Source organism: Dermacentor albipictus, chromosome 10 (assembly GCF_038994185.2).
Source record: "Dermacentor albipictus isolate Rhodes 1998 colony chromosome 10, USDA_Dalb.pri_finalv2, whole genome shotgun sequence".
NCBI lineage: Eukaryota > Metazoa > Arthropoda > Arachnida > Ixodida > Ixodidae > Dermacentor > Dermacentor albipictus.
The window spans coordinates 91,846,540-91,866,508 of record NC_091830.1 but is presented as its reverse complement, the minus strand read 5'-3'; the positions used below and the strand labels follow the sequence as shown (position 1 = coordinate 91,866,508).

Here is a 19,969-nt window from a genome sequence, read left to right as displayed (position 1 = left end):
TCCACCGCATCGACATAGCATGCGTGAATAGTTTCATACTATCCCAAGAATATCGCAAATTACATCCAGAAGTCCCTGAGCTGGCCAGAAATGCTTCCTTTGACCATTTAGCTTTGAGGGAGAAACTGGTGCAACAGCTTCTTCATCTTGAAGGAGCCAAGCAAACCCGTGCTCCTCCACCACCACCTGCAAAGCCTCCACTTCATAAGCCCAAAAAGTGGAGGGATGTAAAAATTGTAAACTTTGCTATTGACAAACCAAGAATGAGGTCAAGACTACTGTTTTCTGCAGCGACTGCAACGCACATTTGTGCTTCAATGCTTCGCGGAACTGCTTCCTTGAGTGACACAGAGAGGGTGCACAGAAGTGAGTGGTGAACAGTGCTGTGAGAAATCGCACACACACAAAAAAAAATGTACATAAGCCTTCAAAGTTTTTTTTGCCTCAAAGTTGTCATAGAGGTATTTTAGCACATTTTGTATATTCAGGATTTTTTTTAGTGCTGCTTTTTGCTTTCATATGCAAAAATTTCCAACTTTTTTTTGTTTACTTGAAGAAAAAATTGGCATTTAGAGATTTTTTTTTCTGTTATGTATACTATTTAGTCATTTCAATTTTTCAACAATAAAAGTCCAATCACTTAGCTTCATTTTTATGCATGTTTCAACAAGATAGTGCGAAAATTTCATTGAATAAAAGAATGTTTTCAAGCATGTATCAGAATTGCCTTCTTTTGGGCGGTCTCGAAAGAGTAAAGCATTTGTAAAAGGGCGCTAGATGGGTTTAAAACACGAGGTACAAAAGACCTAATCGCTGAGAGGACAGCTGCTGGTGGGAAATGACTGGCAGCAGTGATGGTTTTGAGGCAGTTCTTGCAGCTAGAAAACCTGCTGGCTTTCTTTACAACATAGCCTCCAAGATAGTAAAGAACAGCTTCAAATGGAGTGGCACGATTGTAGTCATGCTGGTTTGGATCCTACATTAAAGACTCCTTGAAGTGAATTTTATGAAGCATCTGTCCGAGTTTTTCCTCTCTGGCTTGTTTTCTTGAAAGAGCAGCTAGCTTCTTGCCGTTCAGGCTCTCTTCAACTGTCACCAACACCGGATCTGCATCGTCAGAGCTGTTTACTTTTGTCGCTATTTTTAAAGGTGTGCAGAGGCAAAGCAGCCTGAATATCTGGCTGAAGTACATCACGGTTGGGTGGTCCTCGTCTCCGCCAAAGCTCTGTACCACACCAAAAAAGCGCTATGGTTAAAAAGATAAAAAAAATGTTTAGTTTTTATGTGTGCGGCGAAGGAAGTGACCTGTAAGAATAAAAGCAACATATATGGATACTTACTTCCAAGGGATCCTGATTAAGCTTAGCAGTCAGGACGTATAGGACATTCTTGTCATGCAACAGAGAAATTATATCCAGAACAGACATGAGGGTCACGCGGAGAGACTCTGTTGTCATCTGAGAGGCAAAAAGCCTCACGTTTTGCTGGAGGCCGTTTTTTTTTTTTGGTTGTATTCAGCAATTCAAGGAAATCTTGAATGACCTACAACAATGCGCAAAAAAGATGCACACAATTATGTATTATTCTTCTTGCCTTCAGTAAACAGCAATTGCTTGAATACACAAAAAAGTTAATTTTACCTTGATCTGGCGAGAGTTCTACTTTATTCCCTCAACTGGAAATTTGGCATTCAGCGCGTCGAAGAGGTCATTCATGTGCAAGGTGAATCTTTCTGTGTCCTCTGTGTTTTCAAAGACTGATGTACGTTGCTCCCTATAAAACTTTAATCCTATTCCAACACTTCTGCTGAACAGTTGAACAGTTGAAAAAAATTATGCATGTTAAATACAGAAAGAAATGCAAAAGCAGCCAGAATGAACAAAAAGCACTGGAGCTTATGAATTCACCTGAGTTGCCAGCTGAACATTCATTTTTTCCAGCTTTCCAGGGTTCACATGTGAAGCTGTAAGTTTTGGGACGGCTTTTAGGTGTGCCTTTTCTGTGTCGAAGAGGTGCTGAAAATCCTTGAAATTAGTGCAGTCCGAGCCAGCCTGCAAGAAAGAACAAGGTAACAGTTATATCATATCGAATCGGAAAGAAGTTAAGGTGCTTATTACCTTTGCATATGTGTGAGTGACAAGATGATTTCGCACACATATTATGATATGTGGTACATCACACATGAAGTGCAGGAAGCATCCATCTTCAATTGTAGGATGTGGAACTTTGTTCACTGGTTCGCAGCACTTCCCTGATATTCCTACATGTGTCCACATAGAATGATTGTTCCCCGCACCATCGCTGATTACAGCCAGAACCAATGCCCCACAATGCTCGAGTTCAAGCATAGCTTCCAGAACGAGCTTGGCAAGCACGCTCCCGTGCGCAGCATCCTTTGCGGCAAAACTTGCGATTGGCTGTACCCACTTGTGAAACATCGGCACAAACATAATTGCAAGCGCATGGTCAGCTGGTACTATGCCCTCTTGGCCTGTTGAATCGCCGAAGTCCACAAATACATCAAACTTGTAGATGCATTTGTTGAAATCTAGCGATGGTCTCAGCTTAATTTCATCAATTACGGGTGTGCCATATTTTTCAACAGTAGGCAATCCTTTAAAGAATGTTTGGACTGTTCCAGGGCTTTTTGATTGTTGCCATACTCACATGGCACACCTGAAATAATCTGGTTTTAAGTGGCTACACATTGGAAGTGCAAGCAGCTTCATGCTGCGCAACAAATTGTATGCCATAGGACTGGCAATGCGTAGCAAAGGGCAGTTCATGATCCACGCTCATGTGTATCTTATCCCCTGCGGGCGTTTTGCTTCAACTTGCCTTAAAGAATTTTCAAAGGCCACTGGCTGCAGTGCAGGTAGCGAGTTCAATGCTTTCGTTATCACCTCTGAACACTCATTCTTCAGCTGCTCCTTTAAAGTACCTAAGTTCATGATTTACCTTTAAACTCAGCTCCCGGTTATGATACCATTAATAGCAAATTTTTGAAAAACACTACCACATACTGTTCTGTAATACTTGCTAATATTTTCCAGCAATCAATAAACACTTGTACTCTGCCATCTCAATGGAAAATAGGGAAGGTGGTTCCATTGCATAAGTCTGGTAACAAAAGCTCACCCCTGAATTACCGCCCGATTTCGCTTACCAGCACCTGTTGCAAACTTCTTGAACATGTTATATTTACTAATCTCGTTGACTTTCTTGACTCGAACACATTTTTCACCTCTGCTCAACATGGTTTTCGCAAAACATTCTCCTGTGAAACCCAACTAATATCATTCACTCATAGTTTACACTGTATTTTAGACCGCGCCTCCTGTGCCGACTGTGTATTTTTAGACTTCAGCAAAGCATTCGACAAGGTTTGCCACAAACTGCTCCTATTCAAGCTGAGTCTTTTAAACCTTGACAGTAACCTGCTGAAATGGATTGAGTGTTTTCTTACTAACCGTCATCAATTTGTTACTGCGAATAATTACGATTCACCATTGACTGAGGTTCGTTCTGGTGTGCCTCAGGGATCAGTACTAGGGCCCCTACTGTTCCTAATTTATATTAATGACCTACCTTCTTCATTGACATCTCACATTCACTTGTTTGCTGACGATTGCGTGATATATCGTGAAATAATTACTAACGACGACACTAATGCTCTTCAGTTTGACTTGGACTACGTGATTGATTGGTGTAACACTTGGCTTATGGAACTTAATATTAATAAATGTAAAGTTATGCGCGTGCAGAGGAACACCTCGAGTACTCTTCCTACTTACTATCTAAATAAAATTCCTTTAGAACCCGTTAACTCATACAAATACTTAGGAGTTCATATAACAGCAAAACTAACCTGGAACATTCACACTGAGTACATAATAAGCAAAGCTAATAGCAGGCTCGGTTACTTACGCCACAAGTTTTCCAAAGCACCATCATCCTTAAAATTACTACTTTACCAGTCATTAGTGCGCCCTAAATTAGAATACGCTGCAGCTGTGTGGGACCCATACCATGAAAACCTTATTTCCTCACTCGAGCTTGTCCAAAATAACTCAGTCCGATTCATATTTTCAAATTATAACCGTACCGCTAGCATAACATCAATGAAGGACAATCTATCTCTTCCATCACTTGCATCTCGCAGAACAATAGCACGTTTGACACTGTTTCACAAATTTTATTACCATTCCTCCCTTCACAGTAACTTCATTTCTCAGCCTCATTACCTATCGAGCCGCATCGATCATCGCCACAAGGTCGGACTTCAAACAGGCAACACTAACACTTTCAGTCAATCTTTCTTTCCCAGATCATCACGACAGTGGAACCACCTTCCCTGTGAAATTGTATCTATTGTCGACAACAAACTGTTTCGTAAGGCTTTAGCTAACATTGTATAATTAGGAATTATTAACATGTTATTTCATTTACTTGCCGTACTTACAGGCGACTAAGGACGACACTGGTTAACATTGTACTAACAGGAATTACCAAGTTGCTACTTTGTTTACATTGTCTGTCGTACTTACAAATATTGTGCAATATATTACATAGTATTGTATAATTAGTAATTAACTAACACACTGCATTGTTTATTTTCCGTACTTTATTGTTATACTTCCCGTTTTCCCACTCCCCTCTGTAATGCCTTCGGGCCTTGAGGGTACCATAAATAAATAAATAAATAAATAAATAAATAAATAAATAAATAAATAAATAAATAAATAAAAATAAATAAGTTCTTCACAAAGGAAGCTCTGGCTGCTGCTGCTCTCGGGGCCTTCTTGTGAAGATTCTTTATCCTCTTCTTCCTGAATGCCAGAGGCTCTTTCTTCTGGAACATTTCCTTAACTTTCCTCTTTTGCGTGCGGCATCTAGTACATATTGGCTGCACTGAAAGAGTTTCACACTTTTGTGAAACAAGCCCAATGGCAGTGCAGCCATGGCAGTCGCGTAGCTTATTTACTGAATCCACGAGGGAAGATATGTGATTGACGTTGCGAGCCCGCACGTTTGTAAACGCCTTCGCGGCGCACCCTTAAGCACTTGCCGTGGCCACATTATCTTCACCCACGTCAACACACTTCACAGCAACACAGTAACCTGTCTTCGGACTTGAGTGTGTAGAATGTGATGAATTTGTCACCTCCGTCTTCAATTATCATTTTTTTTCCATGACCCCAGCATTTTAATACGTTCCATGTCGTTTAGGCTGCATTGCCTATCTTCAAAGCTTGAAAAACTGGTGTCCGGATCACTGCTGCACTGCAAGTCGCTGCGCTGTTAAATTCTTCCGCTTGTGCTGCATCGTACTTTGCGCTTCTTAGCTGGAGGCTTTGTCATGTATGCAGGAAGATTAGGAAAAACTTTCGGAATAGCCTCACCGACGAGGGTCCGCTTACGGCGAGGCATTTCCACTGTTTTCCCGTCAATTACGTGCACATAATTTTTGAGGACATCCTGGTCGTGGAAGTGGAGGTCGCATACTCTCGACTTGGCTGATAACTCCCTGTCAGCACGCGGGATGCCTCGATTCCATGCAGCACGCAAGGCATCGTCACTGGGTGCAGAAAAGTAATGCTGTGACGAGCTGCTCGTGTCGTTCCGGTAGCCGCTCGTGCAGCCCGGCACGCAACACGTGGGCATGGCGACCGCTTGCTAATCGCAAACGTCAAGTGACCAAGACCTGCCTGCATGCACCCACCGCAGAATTCGGAAAGGCCAAGACGAGTCGCGACACGCAGCTCCGTCGCAGTCGTGCCTGGTCGAGCCGGCATGGCAGGTGAAGTCGGATTCGACGCAGCACCACTAAAGCGCGAACCGGGGGTGGTTCCGCGCAACAGAGCGGAGATTTTAAACTGACCCTATCTAGTAAGGTTGAAATAGGCAGCTGCTGCTCTATGTAGTGCAGGACACCAAAACAAAGATGGCGGCCGGCGGAGCAAGCTGAATGTGATTTTTTTTTCTTCTCGTGAGTACATTATGTGCATTGAAACAGTTTCTTTCATATCAGTAATGAATAACATAGGTAATATCGGCAAGTTTGCGTTATCGGCAAACGTGGCTGCTATCGTTGCCGCTCGCAATTTGTTGTGTGCCCACGAGTGAAGACGAGAAAAATCGAAAGGCGCCTTTCTTGTTGTTGTTGTTGTTGACCGCAATCATTATAAAGCCTACACATAATAAAGGCAAGTTTGGTTGTAGCCTTTTTTTGTCATGGAAGTGCAGAAAGTGATGAAAGGAATGAAATAGGGCATCTGCTTAAGAATATTTTGTGCGGGCAGACCGCTTGGTTTGTCTTGAAGAGTTGTTCACATAGCATTCGACAGATGGTAAATGCGATCATTATTAGCTAGACTTGGCACACGACATATTGCTTCGGCAAGTTCGAGGTGCGACCATTGCACGAGTAAGTACGGTACAATCACAGTCTGCAGCAGGGAACAGCGGCGTGTTTCGGTTATCGCCTTTTAAAAGTGTGCCCTGTGCCTCCAACTGCCCCATGTGATGTGAAACAGAGAGGTGAAGATGCTTATCGCCAAAGGAATGGCGGTGATAGTTGTGAATGCCACATGCGATGACCCCGAAAAAGCAGTGCTTATATTGAAGTAAGAAACTGAGTGTGCGCTGTCAATTTCATGTGAGATAGGTAGCTATATACTATTCTGGATTGCGCACGCCTCGTGAATTTTCTCGTTTACATAAAATCTAGTGGTCTGAAAACTTGCCTTACGATCTCAGTTTGGCGACGTACTGAACATTGGCACGGAAATATCTCGTTTTTCGGGAACATATGAACCAGTAAATGATTAGCGTAGCTCTGCTGGGTCATTTTTCTGTGCTCGATTCCGAATATTGGTGCCGGGAAAATATACGTAACGGAAACGTATTAACGAGGTTCTACTGTAAGTACAGCAAGAAATTCTTATGATGTGTAAATGCAAGAAAATTACTTGTCTCTGAGTGTAATGTTACTCCATATGAGATCTCAACAGCGCAAGACAACAAGCCGGCCACATTACGATCTCTCAGCTGAGTTTTAATAGCGGAGTTCTCACTAAAGTAGTGTTCCACGCACATTGCTTCGAGTGTTCTTTCTCGATGACACTACTTTTCAGCATAATGACACCACTTTGTCGAGCAATGACAGTACTTTTGTGAGCGGGAACATAGTGTTGATACAGTTAAACCTCGATGTAACAAAGTAGGAAAAATCAGCAATTTGCTTCGTTATATTGAAATTTAGTTGTATTGAAATTCGCCATTTTATGTAAATAAGTATAGTCACCGATCAATTTTTCTTACTAAGGAAGGGACAGCAGAATTTTCTGAATTATCAGACAATAGAAAAAAACAAATTTGACTCAGAAGACAATTCACTTTGATGAATTTGGGAGTCAGAAATGAATGATACGGTTTCATGCCACGTCGACGATATCTTCACATCGGCGGTGCAAATTAAGCAAAGCCAGCCACGCTTTCGTGTGCACTCCTCCCTGTGGCGGACAGCGTCGCTCGCACTGGGACGACGCTATCGTTAAAAGCGCCAGCAATGGGGAGAAAATGCTCCGTCTGTCTCTCACACCAATGAGTCACCAAAACTGGGTGATCACACAACCTCCAATACTAAACATGCTAGAAGACAGCTTACATAATACAATAGAACGCGCACTCTTTGCAGTCTCAGAACTCCTCACAACGCATACTCTTTCCGCACGCGGCAAATTACCTACAAAGTAGAGCGCGCGGCTGTGTATGCACTCAGCCGCACTTACAGCCACGCGCAGCCACGGTTGAGATGCGGGGCAGAAATCGCGACACGTGCCAACTTACCTCCTGCCCTCACCCCTCGCGCATGCTTGACCGCATTACCGCGAGCGAGCTCCCCTCCCCTGCTTTCCCTTTACTTGCCCAGGAAGGCAGCACTCGTGAAGCCACCATCTTGTCTCACACTTGCACACTTTCACTCTCACCTAAAGCACAAAGTGTGCGGGCCGCAATAAGATCTTGTCGCACTTGGACTTGATACGGAGCATGATGCGGCTCCATTTCCACGGTCACTTTTGTTTCACCACGTGCGATTTGAGAGATGCGTTTGCGAGCAGCCGCTTGTAACTCAATCATTTGACCATCTGCGTCCGTGGAAGTTTCCGTTTATTGTCTCAGCATTCCTTTTGCTGCGGAAGTTAAAATTTGTTATATTGAAATCGCTTACAAACACACTTCGTTATGTTGAAGTTCTAAATGCATGGTGATCTGCGGACAGGAGTTTATGAAAAGCTAAATACTTTGTAACACCGAGAATTTCGTTACATGTAGTTCGTTATGTCAAGGTTTAACTGTGCTACATTCCTGCATCAGGTTTGTAGGCGAACTCCACCTGATGCTCTGGAGGGATATCGTAGTCGTTGCTTGGCGAGTACCTGACGCACGTTGCATCTTATTTGTTGTCGTCCATGAGCTCTGGTGATGGAATCTGCGAATCCAAGTTGATCTACAGTAGCATGGCCTTGTGATCGGAGTAGTATTGCTGTATTGCAGCTGCCTCAGACTTTGCCGGCACTGAACTGGCACCTCTAGCCGCGCTTTGCTGTCCCTCCTGATCATGTGGACGCAAGCAATTCAACTTTGGACGATGAAGACTCCATAGCGCCAACAGAGGCACCACTCCTATCATGCACGATCTAGTGCTCACGGGGCAGAGCCCAGCCGCATGCAAAGCCTCAAAGATGTTGCCAGTTGTAACAGCGGCGCAATGCAGCGGTGGCGTAGTGGTTAGTGCACTCGGCTGGGGAGTTGTAGCAGGATGGGGCAGAGGATCAAATCCTCACCATGGCCACTTTTTTTTTAGTTGGATGAAGATGACATAATTTGGGGGCCATACAGTAAAAGCTTGTTAATTTGCAACTCGTTAATTCAAAATTTTGGATAATCCGAAGTAGCCACCCCGGTCCTGTGCAACAATGTATTGAAAGCAATATGTAACGCATCGCGCTGATTCACACTGAAATCTGCACTGCCACTGATAATTCGAACTCCACGCCATTGTGGATGGGGTGGGTGCTAGTGCACGAGAGCACGTTGGCGACGCTGGTCACCGTGCAATTTCGCTCTTTCCATCTGTGGTCGTCTATTCCAGGTCGGTTCTCTCCCTGGCTCAAGAACTTCAAGATAAGAACGCGGACGCGGCGCTGCCTGTTTATAATTATTTATTTATTTGTTTGTTTATTAATTTATTTATTGTAGTAGCAATTATGTGGACACTCCAAGCGCATTTTGGTTGGCATGGGTCTCGGCGTCACTGTGAGGTTTCGTATAAAGTCCAAGGGCGATAACACCGTTGCCGCGCGCGCTACGCTATATGTATGAGTGAAAGCTTGCGAGGGGAGACGAGTAAAGCGTCTAGTTGGGCTAGTTGGTGGAAGTTCATCTTGTAATAAGGGACATTACTTGAGCCGGCGATCACGGCTCAATCTTGCCTGTGTGAAAAAGACGTCTGCGAAGTGGAAGAGCGCCATCTTCTCTCGTGCACGAGGTACCCAACGTTGTGAGGCGCCAGGCGCTGTGTTCTCTCCGGCTGCAGCTGCGCATGTGGCAGCTGCCCAGAGTTGCGCGGCCATATCTTGAGAGCGATCTGAGTTAGGGGCAGAGTCTAGTTTGGTGCCTGCTGTGTTCTTGGTGCTCACTTTGTGCTGATGCGATAGACAGCACGAATGTCAATTCACTCGCTGCTGTTGCTACATTTCCTCACGCCAGCTTTTTGACAGCGAGTGTCCAGGATGTGTTCATGTTTGTTGTGCACACTGACACCATGCTTAGTATTTTTATTTTGGTTACTGCAAGAACACGCGCATAATACGAACCTGCATATAGTACGAGGTGAAACTTTTGGGACGCGAAAGGGGAAAAAAATGTTTTACCAGTATATAATACGAGTTAGGAAAACTCGAGGAAAACATTTATTTTTAAATTGCACTCCGCACTGTCTTCCTCAGCTGCGCCCTCTTCGGATAGTTCCTTGTCAGGCATATCTTCCCAGAGGTACTCATCCTCTGTGCCATTGAGCATGTTCGACATGCCGCACTGCTTAAATGTGCAATGCACGAGGTCCTCTGGTATGCTGGCCCATGTGTCCACAATCCACTTGCATGGCATGGCTGGCGAAGCCCGCTTCAGCCGCCTGGTCGGCATCACTGCAGGCTCACCTGCATGCATCCAATCTGTGTAACAGCGCTTGACTGCATCCTTGAGCGGCTTGTTCACGCAAACATCTAAAGGCTGCAATTGAGACGTCATCCCACGTGGGAAAACGACGAGTTCAGTGCTGGATTCGTGCAACGGCCTCTTCACTGAGTCGGCCAAATGGCGTCGAAATGCGTGCACCACAAGGATGGACGGGAACGACAACAGTGCGCTGGGCTGCCTACACCAGACGGACTATATCCAGACGAGCAAAAGATTCTCATTCATCCATCCTTTCTCATGGCATCTCACAACCACATTTTTTGGCAGCTCCTCACTTTTAGGCACTGTCTTGCGCTTGAAGACAACATAAGGCGGGAGCTTGCATCCGTCTACCGTGCACAACAACATGACGGTAACTCGCATTTTCTCGTTGCCAGTGAACCGGACATAATCTAGTTTCGAGCCGTTTTCGTGCATGGTGAGGGGCAATGGCATGTCCAGATAAACCGGCATTTGGTCAGCATTGCCGATTTGCCCTAGCTGGAAGTTCTTGGACTTCTGTAGCAAAATAATGTGGTGCTAGAAAGCCACAAGCAGCTCTTCAAACGATTCGGGCAGCCTTTGCGAAATCGAAGTTCGGCGGCGTAAGGAAAATCCAGCATGACATATGTAGCAATAAATTGCTCGCTTTTAAGGTGGAGCTCGGTAGCCTTTTTTCTCTTGCAAGTTCCTTAGCTTCTGCCTGCGTAAGCTCCATGCTCACAGTTAGATGCACGGCTCGCTGTTGGCGTACGAACTCCATCAGGATGAGTTCGATTTTTGGGACTGTCCCACTCTTCGGGCTGCGAAAGCTTCTTTGCGTTCCACTGCACCCGAAATGGGCTTCCGTCTGTCGACGCCATCCGCGAATGCTTGCTTCGTTGGCGCCAAACTGGCTCCTGGCCACCCTGTTGCCGATGTCCTGTGCGGCTAAAATAACCTTTATCTTGAAACCAGCCGAGTACTGTTTTCATGGTCCCGACATCATGGTCCTTCAATGCGGAATAAAAAAGATGCACTTCGCAAAGTGTGGTTTGCACATGTGCTGCCAAGGTACGCACTCAACAATAAAGAAACGATGCTGTAATGCAGCAAAAAAGGAAGCCAAGCCCAGCCATAGCCATGCAGCAATAACAAAAGCAAAACTTCTAGCCCAAATTTCTGACTGAAATTTTGGTTCGGATCCACATATAGTACGAAGTGAAAATTTGGGACGCTAATAATAGGAAAAAAACTTCATATTATTTGGAGCTTTTATGGTATAGTAAATGAATGTTTACAAGTTGATATGGCCGATAAAAGCACTATCCTTACTTTATACGGCTGTATACTAATTTGCTATCACAATCGATGCTTCATTTTTCGGGCGAAACTGTGCCTTTCTTTTCGTTCTTCTTTTCGTATTACATCTTGGAGGCAATGCTCTTTATCTACGAGTTGTTCTGCTGAGAAGCAGCACCAGGTAATGTCTATAACACCGCAGCTGTGACGTTTGTCGGTGCTCGCAGTACCGAAAAGCATAGCCTTTGGGATTTGTGGCTATTACTCAAAGGAAAGCATCGTTGGGATACATGTTTGGGCACCGCCTATGTGTATAGTGTAACTTGGCAGCATGCAGCCAGTGCATCTGTGAAAGTACAACGGAGACCAATGTCACAGCAGGTGTGACGCGTTTTGAGAGTGTATTTTAGAACGCAGCTCTTGTTCCTGCGGCAAGCATCGGCACGCATCGCGTGCGGCCAGTCACGCTACCGCGCTTGCTCTGCACCAGCAAAAACGCCGTCCCCTCGAGACTTTGTCACACGCGGCGTTGGCTGTTTTCTTCGGAGCATGTGCAGAACGATCCCCAACCAGCGCACCGCTTTGAACAGCTGCCTGCGACTGGGAGCAAAGTGGTTTGGACACCTTTATTTCCCGTGCCATGTGATGTATTTCCGTGCCCACTGCGCTGATACACATACGGCGCAGTCGGCGAAACGAATGTGCAAAAGGCGCAAGAGCCATTTGAAGTCGGGCATGTCGGGCCGCATTGACCGTGTCCGGTTATGTTGGCTGTGCCAGTGCTTCGTACTATAGAGGTTGTTCTCGCCAACGTGATGTAGTGTGTGCTCACGCTACGTCGGGCTATATACGCGCCTTAACTGAGCGATTTTTTTCTGTGACTTTCATTAGTTCGAGTTTCGTATAATTCGAGTTTTTGTAGCATCCCCGCAGAATTTGAATTAACAAGATTTTACTGTATTTCTGACACGCCTTTCAGACATGGCTTCCTGATGACGGCGGGGTTTTACAACCAGCCAACTAATGCACTTGCATTAAAAGTGACTACGCGCTGGCATTTTCACATGATACGGACGGGTGAATATTGCAAGGAAGCTGATGCAACCGGTGGTTATTGTTGATTGCGTGAGCCTTCCGCCTTGTTTACGTGGAATCTAGCGGTCAGAAAATGTGTAATTTGATTGCAATCGGCAGCAGGGAGCGGCAGTGTGTTTGGGTTATTGTCTATCAAAAGCATGCAGTACACTTGCAAAGGCACCATGCGCTGTGAAACCAGTAGGTGAAGGTGTTCATCAGAATAAGGCTGGCCACGATAGCTGTCAACACTATTTGAGCAGGCGAGTATTGTGGGGAAGTTGCCATAGTGGGCAGCCATAGATAGTCTTGATCGCATGCCCCTCGTGCATTGTCTTGCTTACGTGGGATCTAGCAGCTCAAAAATGTATCATGCGATTACAGTTTGGTGACGTATTGAACTTTGTTGCCGAAAGACTGCGTTTTTTGGGAATGCATGAACCAGCAAAAATTTATTGTAACTACAGTGAAATCTCATTAAACTGTGGTTGGCCGGTGCTTGGAAGAAGTATGTGCTAAACGGTAGTGCTGCTTAACCGAAATAGCGCGAGATCGCTCACTTACCTGTCAAAAACAGAACTCGGAGAAGGCGCGATGAAAGGGCAAAAGACATGCAGTATTTATTCTTATTCATTTTGCATGACAAAAGTCTTTTATTTTTGTTTGATGCTGCAGCAGCCTAGCAGCAAAGACAGCAGTGTAAAACTTCCTTAAAGGGCCCCTCACCAGGTCTGGCCATTTTGAGCTGCCAAGCGCAGGGCATACAGTGCGCGCTAAATATTGTGTTTGCAAAGTCTTACATTGCTACACACCGCGGTAAGGTCTGATATTTAAATCTGAACTCCGCTTTTCCTTTCCCTCGCGGTGACCGCGCTCCAAGCCGGACGATGACTTACTTGTGTCCATGCGCCTATGTATTCGTGTCCGCAGTGTGACGTCAATCATTAAGACAAATGACTACGAAAATTATTCAAGGCAACATCTGCTATTTTTTTTTAATTTTGGGGTTTTATGTGCCAAAACCACTTTCTGATTATGAGGCACGCCGTAGTGGAGGACTCCGGAAATTTCGACCGCCTGGGGTTTTTAACATGCGCCTAAATCTAAGTACACGGGTGATCGATGGGCATGAAATGTGGCCGCCACGGCCGGGATTCGATCCTGCGAACTTGTGCTCAGCAGTGTAACACCACAGCCACTGAGCAACCATGGCAGGTTTGTGTTATTTGTGTGATCTGTTGCTTGAATTGACAAATTGAAGTTTAGAGAATAAATATAACACGCAAACGAAATGTCTGCGTGTGTTTTGTTTAACTTTGCACCGAAGCAAGAGAGATGTACTTCCGCTGTGTCTGCTTGTTCCCACGGTCATGCAGTCACATGCACAGGTACCAAAACTATGCCATCTTCTACCGTGTTCCAGCGCTTGATCATGCCCTGTGATGCGCTTGTGTCTGCCTCCGTATTCGTGTAGGACATAATTATACCGGTGGTCATGTGTCCTTGTGCACAGTGCACGAAATCGTGCCCTGCACGAAATGAGATAAACACAACAGCTCCCGCGCGACGCCGTTAGCAGAAGTGGGCAGCACATTAAAAAAAGAAAAAAGCAAGGAAAAAAATATTAAAAGTATAGCCCATGATGTATGCGTCACGTGATCCTCGGGGTCTGGTATGGGAGAACGCAAGAAAAGAATTTCGCTTGCGGAGGCTAGACGGGGCAAGTGGAGATTCTGAAATCATGGGTTCGCGGCACTGAAATATTTATGTCTCTGCTATAATGAGCGGATTTGAAAAATTTTTGCGGCAGAACGCTCTCTAAAGGACACGTAACAACTACCAGCGTAAAACCAAAATTTGCTATGGAGCCTGGTGAGAGGCCGTTTAAGCTCGGCAAACACTCACATGAGGCTGATGTAACGTGCAGCTTCTGCTACTGTCGCTTTCTGTGTCGTCTTCATCCCTGTCGTTAGGTGACACTTCGGCATTAACAAAGGCAACGATGGTAAAAAGACGCACCTTGAAAAGACGAACCACGTAGCCAACATCTTTTTGCAGTCCCAGCAGCACTGCTGAGCATCTCCTTTGCATTCCAAATGCCACACACGATAGTCAACAGTAGATCCTTCCTGCATGCCAGTGCCGACTTTGTGCCATGTTCGATAGCACAAACAATGTCCAATTTTTCTTTTGTGTTGAGCACCTGGTTTTTGTCCTAGCTTACACAGTGCCACAACACAGGCCACAACACTCCGACTCTCACAAAGCGCTGAAATTATGCTGATGTTGATGTGGCTTCAAAGCGCCCTCTGTGTTTGCGTTTGGAGGCCATTCCAATCTCTGAGGCTCATTATTCTGCTGGGCTGACATACTGCCGTGATTTCACGAAGAAAAGTGGAAACACTATGTGTTAACCGAGACGTATGCAATAAGCTGGTATGGTTTATGTGGATACAAAATGCATTATGTTCAATGGCCACTGAGTCGAGGATTTGGCTTTACTACTTTTAAAATGAAACTACCGTTTAAGCAGGTACGATCTAACGAGGTTTTACTGCACCTCCATTTGAACTAGTAATGAACAGGTTACAGAGGCTCCTTCTATAACTATCGATGAAGTTACAAGGGCCTTACATGACTTGAAGAAAAGTGGTAGGAGAAGATGGAATAATAGTCAGTGTAATCAAAGCTTGCGGCCCTTTATACGAAATGTCTCACTACTTCAAGGGTCCCAGAGAAATGGAAGAATGCAAACATTATACTAATCCTCAAAAAGGGAGACATTAAAAAATTGCAAAATTATAAGCCCGTTAGCTTACTTCCTGTATATATTTCTTTTTTTGCTGATCTCTGTATCTGTTGTGTGCACATGCGCATTAATGATAAATTGCAAGTACAGTGCATGTGTCTTGTTCCTCTTTGTTTCATACTGAAATGCATTCAGTATTGAGCGCTCCTTCACAAGATTTTTATGCTAACAGAGAGAAATAGTGATTTGTTCTCACTCGGAAATGAATTATTGCACCAAACCCACAGCAAACCAGGCGTTACTCAATGCTGTCCAAGATTGGGGGATGAGATTAGGATGCCACCCGTTGCTCTGCTCAACTCTTAACACTCATGTGAACTTTTATGGAAAAAAAAAACTTCATGCGTACACACCACAAACCTGATCTACTCCTTACCACTGGCACTGTCGCCACTAGTTGGGCTCTGTTTGGCAGCACATTCGTGGACATAGAGTCGTCCTCCGGGCCATCCATGGCATAAGGTGTGCCTGTTACATTAAAGCTATTCACAGCCTTGTCCGATGATGCCACTTGCCACACACTCAAAATCGAAAAATAGATGCGTGGCACTAACACTCTCTTCGCTTGCTCACTCGATGTCTTCCCTTGGTCAGCCTTGGCCATCCGTTCCGAATAGAGGTGTCTACACTCTGCTTTGAATGGCCTGCTAGAGGATCCTGGTCAGGCCAGCAGGTATGACTGCCAGGTGCATCCATGTTTCACGCAGTTGGTGAGGTGGCCGTGAAAACTGTCTGAACTGTGTAGGCCTTCTGGGGTGCTTGCTTTTTTTTTTAAAGGGAAGCTTTCCTTGTAAACCCTCATAGACTATTCTGACCATGGCTGCTTGGTGTTGCTGTCTTGTAAAAAAATATATAGTACATACGGATTCCATGCACCGTGGGAATCAATGTATAAGTGAAGCTTTGTATTCCGTTTGCTTTGATTGATGATAATTAGCACTGATGATGGCAGCAAACGTGCAATTTCTGCAGTGTTTAGTCCAATAGGACAGTGGTGAGTTGATGTTAAATGTTACCTTGTGTGCACCACTGCTCTTTGTCTGCATTGTCCGCAGGACACGCAGGGAGACATGTTTGCTTGAGGCATTGTTGTGCGTCATTGTTCATCATCTCTGAGAGGGTTGAGCATTATCGTTGCCTCACGTTGCATCATGGCAGCAGCAATCTGCACCATGTTTTGTTGTGTAGCAAAGCTGCTCCTCTTCCATGCAACACTTCTTTTGGTCCTGGATGTCCTCGACGCTGAGTGCATGCCTTGGAGCCATCTTGCTGATGCCTGTTTATGTGCTTCTGCATACGTGGCCAGCACGCTGTTGACATGCCAGGTCCAAGCGCTCTTCAGGCTGTGGTCGATTGCAATGTTTACACTATCACAGGCCATCACGCGACCTCCACAGCCCAGCGCTTGTGTTTTTGTCGCATAAGAAAGCAAGCACAGCGCATACCATGTGCAGAAACTGTGAAACGCCACCACCGCGCCGGCGGGAGTGTGTGGAGGTGACCAGCATCCGGTGGTGTTGCATGAAACCCAGCGGCGCAAGCAAGCAAAACCACAGCAGCAGCGTCTGGGAAGTTAGGAGAAGAGGCAAAAAAAGCTTAGCTGTAATAGCAAATACTTAAAAAAAAAATTAGGTGCCCCATGGTGAAAGCGAACCTCAGTCCCCCACCACAGCAGCCCAATTATCTGACGATTAGGCCACAGTTCACATCCGGAAGCAAATGGGCTGACACTCCTGCACTCCAAATAAATGTTGAAAATTTTAATTGAAATTCTATGATAGGTGGCCATGAAGCTTTGAAAGCACACTGCAAAAATAAATTGAACTGTATCAGTAAATTATCCTTCTACAACGTTAAAAAGGCATTCTTACCATAAGGAAAGGCTTCACAAGCCCAGAAAAGACTCAAAAACAGAAGGCACGTGGTGACGCTGTCTTGAAGTCCCCATATCGTCTTGCTGTGGCACTATAGATTTTCACAGCTCCTGAACAAGCACATTTAATGTTTCATCAGTAAAGATTGACTGCTGTGCATTTTAAGCAGAGGCAAATAAGGATCATGAAAATGTCATGCAGATGCAACGGACATCTTGGAATCTACATGATGCAAGGCTTATGTAAAGCAGTAATTAAATCCTTTACAGCCAACATCAATGCATACAATTTGGTGGTGACAGGTGTATACACAGAAATGTATGATGCATATCAAGCAACAGTTAGGGATCGTGGACCTCTTATGTAACAGCGGGACATACCAATTCTGGAGGATTAACCATGTACAGGCACACCTGCAGTGGAACTACTAAGTGACTAAAATAAATTGAAGTAAAGTAAATCAGAGAATTCGTGGAATATAATCAACAGTGGTATCCAAACACTCGAAGATTCTATTCAAAAGACACTTTTGAATATTTGGAGAGAGTCATTTGAAGTATTCTGACCTCAAAAAATGCTGATGTGGATTCTTTGCAGTACAGTCCTTTTATCCGGGTAAGCATACAAACTGTATTGCGGTGAAGCATATTAAAAGTAAAAAGGGGGCACTGTTACGGAGCAATTGCTGGTGCTTAATACCTGACATTATCAGCTCACGTGCTCACAATGCACTGGTTTTTTCATGCATCTGGACAACACCAGCGGCCCAGTGGAAGCCACTGTGCCTGCTACTAATGTGGCTAAGTGCCTGTAAGCAGTGTTTACACACTACAAATTTGACCAAGTGGCAAGCTTGGCAATGGTTTTAGATCGTCACTCTGAAGTAGTTGAGCACCACCAGGATGCTTCAATGGCAAACCGGGTTAAAGATGTGGTTTTGGAAGACACTAGGAAAACTTCAACACCAAGGAACCCAGTTACTTCATCAAAATCAAAAGCTGTAGAGGTTTCTTCTACGTTGGCACTGTGGAAAGACATTGGTAAGCTCATCAACCAGCAGCAATTTTCACTGCCACAAGTGTAGGTTGAGAGATATGGGCATGAAATTTTGGGCCTAAACGAAGATCCGCTTGAGAGTGGGTGTAAGCACGGTGCCCATTGTTTGTTCGGCTTGGGAAGAAAAGTCCACTGACACCAGACACTAGCATGTCCAGTGAAAGCTTCTTTTTCATGTTTGAAGGAATTATGACGTGCAGGAGGGTGTCACTGCTTCCCGAACATATCGAGCAGCGATCCTTCCTTCATGACATTAAATAACTGCATTTGTAGTACTGTCAAGCAGAAGTGTTGGATACTAGAATTTTTTTTTTACCAAGGAGCATAATTTTCCTCGATATTATTTGCTGTGCAATTAACTTGCATGTTTTTTACATTGGATGTTGAAAAAGAAAGCATTTTTGCAATATCAACGGTACTATTTGTATTAAAAACATACTTGAAAGATTTAATTTGATTTGCATTTGGCTTTCAATATTTGAATTCACTTCGAATTGAAAATTATTCACATGCCCCTGTTATTAAGGAACTAGACTTGGCTAAATAAAAGAAAAAGTATACGAAATAATTTGGTAAATATAATTTTTTATTCTAAACATATCGCATTATATGTGCAGAATTTATGTATGACGTTATGTCTTTGTTATGCAGAGCAGAGCTGCGTAACAGAAAAATAACTTTTTACACCCTTAGCCACTAACTCATTGACACTAAATACTTTGTACTGATCAAGTATTTCCTCAAAGGTGTCTCCTTGTCTAGAAAGGGTCGATTACTGTAGTGTTAAAACAAACTTCCTTTTAACTTTTGCACAAAAATCAGTCTTGTGTCAACTTTGTGGCATCATAGACTTTGAAGTTTTTTTTATATTTAGGAGAACACTACTGCATAAATGACATTAAAAGTACTAAAGTAGAAATCTAACACTCACCCAAGTTTTTATAATGGTGGTCGGTTCCCTGAAGTCGGCTTAGCAGCATGGTTTGTTAAGGTCAGCTTTGCCACAATGCAGCCGTGGTATGCGGTAAAGCCTACGAATGCCGCAAAGGTGGTTTTAGTTTAGTGACCGATTGCACTGCGCAGGCAATTTTCTGCCCAATTTACTTGCAAAATAAAAGGCACGCATTAGAAGCAGGTAAATAAAAGTAATCAGACATGGCGAGCTACCATTATTGCATGAAAATAATTCTAGAGCGAGTAAAAAATAGGCGTTTTCAACAGGAGAAAATATGTGTTCATTGCATTCTTTGTTCCCTAAGCTCCGTTAAGACAGATGCTGCCACTAAAGGGGTCATTGTTTGGGTCACCATAGGGATCAGGCACGTGTGCGCTGACTGGTCAATTTCAAATTATCCACCAAATGCCAGTTTTTGGATTGAAATACCGAATGTTTTGGCCCATAGAAATGCACGGGCACCAGCCAGAACCTTCGGTCGAGATTGAAATAACTGAAAAGTTGAATTAATGGACGTCTACTGTATTCAGTGTTTAGTTCGATATTCAGAGGTTGCTCTTCTTTATCTCTAATACTCTTGCTTAATTCGATTTGGAAACAACTATTTGAATAGCCTTAGTACTAATTTAACCAGTTGGGAATGCACCCTTTTGAAATTCATTAGAGTGTCTGCCCATG

The 19,969-nt window shown here is 44.3% G+C and overlaps 1 protein-coding gene and 1 long non-coding RNA gene across 3 annotated transcripts in view; one reads left to right on the top strand and one right to left on the bottom strand.

The window, feature by feature from the left end:
* LOC135918157 (PIH1 domain-containing protein 1-like) overlaps positions 1-19,969 on the top strand; it is a 101,318-nt gene that overhangs the window by 24,151 nt on the left and 57,198 nt on the right. The gene's annotated exons all lie outside the window — the stretch shown is intronic.
* On the bottom strand, positions 1,924-19,367 carry LOC135918147 (uncharacterized). The gene is made up of 3 exons (XR_010569575.1): positions 19,268-19,367; positions 17,278-17,390; positions 1,924-2,051 (listed from the first exon to the last, which is right to left on the bottom strand). It is a non-coding gene; the product is annotated as an uncharacterized lncRNA (long non-coding RNA).